At 44.4% G+C, this 3,474-nt stretch overlaps 1 pseudogene; it reads right to left on the bottom strand.

The window, feature by feature from the left end:
* Positions 1–2,441: 2,441 nt before the first annotated feature.
* Positions 2,442–2,981, bottom strand: LOC131518143 (zinc finger matrin-type protein 5-like; annotated as a pseudogene).
* Positions 2,982–3,474: the final 493 nt, after the last annotated feature.

The following is a 3,474-nucleotide window of genomic DNA, read 5'->3' as shown; positions in this document are numbered from 1 at the left end:
TCCTGTGTACTGTATAAGTCTAGATCTGTTTCCTCATTCAGTATCTCTCTGAAGGGAAAAGCTGATCAGAGGCTCCAGAGGTTTGTTATTATGCCAAGACAGGGCTTGGAGCTGACTTTTAGAATTAGAGGGAGGGAAAGGAAGAGACGCCTCAAATGGAGAAAATCTTAGGGCACCTGAGTGGTTCAGTTGGTTAAGCATCTGGACTCTTGAATTTGGCTCAGGTCATCATCTCATGGTTCTTGAGTTTGAGCCCCATGTAGGGCTCTGTGTTGACAGTGCAGAGCCTGCTTGGGATTTTCTCCCTGCCCCTTCCCCGTGCACATTCTCTCTCTCTCTCTTTTCCCCTCTCTCTCTCTCAAAATAAACTTTTTTTTTTTTTTAAAGGAGAAGACCTTATTCTGACATTATTACCCACCTGGCAACCTTTGTTCTCTGTGGTTGACCCTCTCTGGTGAGCTCTGCCTGAGTGCTGATAGCAGGGGCGGGATGGTCCAAGGATGGCCTCTTGGGAAGCTGTTTATAGAAAGACTTCCACTTAGCTTCCTTTTAGATCTCCTTGTATCTCTTCTGTCCTCCGCTACCAACTCTTGGGCTCTGCTGGGCATTCCAGCTCCCTCCTCAGCTAAAGGTCCCTTTCTTCACTTATTCTGGACAGTGGGCTCACTCCACGTCTCATCCATCAATTCTCTCTACTTACTGTTTTCCAGAAAGCTTAGGAAGTCTCTTGCTTGGTGATGGTCCATCATCATTCCCTTTGCTGTATTAGGTTATTTTACTCTATCATGTTAATGGAGTTTTAGGAGAAAGAATAGTCAGATGTGTGTGCTTAACCACAATCTTTGCTAGTATTTTATTTCTAATTTTCCATCTGTGTTCATAAATGAGGTTGTTCTGATAGTTGTTCTTTTCTCCATGTGATCTTTCTTGGTTTTGGGTTCAGGGCTACAGTAGCTTTAAAGAATGGTTGGCTGACATTCCAGGTTTTTCCACGCTTTGGGCTAATTTAAATTCACCCAAACATTGGTCCAAGGACTACTGCATATACTGTGACTATATTTTTTAAAAAAACTTTTTTAATGTTTACTATTTATTTTTGAGAGAGAGAGAGAGAGACAGAGTGTGAGCCGGGGAGGGGTAGAGAAAGAGGGAGACACAGAATCTGAAGAAGGCTCCAGGCTCTGAGCTGTCAGCACAGAGCCCGACACAGGGCTCAAACCCATGAACTGTGAGATCATGACCTGAGCCAAAGTTGGACACTTAACTGACTGAGCCACCCAGGCGCCCCGTATAGATTCCATTTATTTTTGTACCAATACAAGAAAAATATGAAATAATATACATAAATTGATAACATTTGTTAACTCAGAAGGAGTGGGAGAGAAATGGGGGGACTTCATTTTTACTTTATGCACGTCTTTATTGTTGGATTTTTTTTTTTTTTTTTACACAACCACCATACATAACATTTGAAAACAAAATCTTAATGGAAAAAATAGATTGTCAGGGCAAACTTTGGAGACTCTAGTTCATTGATTCTGGGAAGCCAGGAAATCTATATATGTATTTTAAAATGTACTCAGATAATTCTAAGGTACTTGCATACATAAACCTACAGGCCTGGGATTTGGAGGGGAAAGGCAGGGCAACAGAAGGGAAGGTAGCTCTTCGACTTCTTTTTTTTTTTTTTCCAACATTTATTTATTTTTGAGAGACAGAGAGTATGAGCAGGGGAGGGACAGAGAGACAGGGAGACACAGAATTCGAAGCAGGCTGCAGGCTCCGAGCTGTCAGCACAGAGCCCAACGAGGGGCCCGAAATCATAAACTGCAAGATGATGACCTGAGCCGAAGTTGGACACTCAACCGACTGAGCCACCCAGGCACCTCTCTTTGACTTCTTTTTCACTATTATCTATTTGTCCAGTTTTTCTGCTCTTCTTGAGCCAGTTTTGGTACTATATGTATTTACTAGAGAATCTTACCCACTCTTTTAAATTTATTCATGAGAAATTGGATCTATTAATTTCTTATTACCCCTACAATCACCTTTCCTTTCCTTCCTTCCTTCCTTCCTTCCTTCCTTCCTTCCTTCCTTCCTCCCTTCATCTCTTTTTCTTTCTTTCTTTCTTTCTTTCTTTCTTTCTTTCTTTCTTTCTTTCTTTCTTTCTTTCTTTCCTTTCTTTTTCTTGACAAACTTTCTTTATAAACATCCAGAAGAAAGTTTTCTCACCCATCTTCTCAAGATGTCCCATGAGGGAGGGAGGGGGAAGCTGCCTGGAACAGAGCTAGGACCAGGGCTACACCTGGTAGGGAGACTGTGGGGCTCAGTCAGGCCAAGCCAAGCTGATGGTTTCAGAGGCTCCATGGGGTGCAGCAGGAGGGGGCCTTGGTGTCCCCAGAACAAGCCCTTCTCTTTATTGTGACTAACCCAGAAGCTGACAAGAGGGAGGCAGGTGGGGAGGGAGCCCTCAGTCTCAGTGGACTCTGGGCTTCAGGGACCACCCCCTGGGTGGGGCTGCCCACAGGAATGCAGACAGCTCTTGGACTGGTGGCTAGCCTCCAGGATAGTGGAAGAAGGTGGTTCTCATGGGTTCTTCCTTGCTGCTTGGGGCTGAGCTCAGCTGATTGGCTCTTTTCCAACCAGTCTTCTAGATGGCCCTCAGGGAGCTTGAGGACATTTATTGGCCACTTCCTGGCCCACCTCTCCTTCTCCACCTGGATACTGTGCCCCTGCAGGTCTGTCTGTGACATGTGGGGAAATCTGCATTTGGAGCCAAAGTCACACTGGCCTGTCAGTAGAAACTTCCCGCGGGGCCGCTTGTTCTGTTCATCTAACAAGATGGCAGACGCATCTTAGAACAGGTCATACCAGACGTTCTTGGCTTTGAGGTGCTGCAGCCCATTCAGGTGTTTCCTGTGGGTGTGGAGCTTGTTCTGGAAGGAGTGGTTGCGGTAGTCACAGAAGTAATGCTTCCCCATGGCCACCTACGCCGGGTGCTGCTGCTGCCTGGCTCTCTGCAGGGCCCAAGGGCTCTAAGCTCCTCCTCCTTCTGTGCCTTCCACCTTCTTTACCTTTCATTTTAACCCCTTTCTTTTCCTTATTTGTGGTTTTTCTATTAAAGCGTTCACTTGTGGTAAAATATGCATAATGTAAAATTTTCCATTTTAACCATTTTTAAGTATGCAATTCAGTGGCATTTAAGAATATTCAATGTTGTGCAACCATCACCACCATCTATTTCTGGAATTTTTCACCATCCTGAGCATAAACTGTACTGTTAGTTAACCTTAAAAATAAAACTGCCAGTTCATTTTACCAGCAAAAATGGGTCTATTCGGGAATAGCAGAGACTTGCAATCTGGGACCAGCAAGCTACAGCAAAAACCATAGGTAAGTCTGGAGAACAAAGGAGAGAAACTGCTCTTTTATAGAGGAAAGGGAGAAGTTGGGAGGGGTGTTATAAACAAAAAG

Source organism: Neofelis nebulosa, chromosome 7 (assembly GCF_028018385.1).
Source record: "Neofelis nebulosa isolate mNeoNeb1 chromosome 7, mNeoNeb1.pri, whole genome shotgun sequence".
Lineage (NCBI taxonomy): Eukaryota > Metazoa > Chordata > Mammalia > Carnivora > Felidae > Neofelis > Neofelis nebulosa.
Note: the sequence above shows the minus strand (reverse complement) of the source record. Positions and strands in the feature narration are given on the sequence as shown.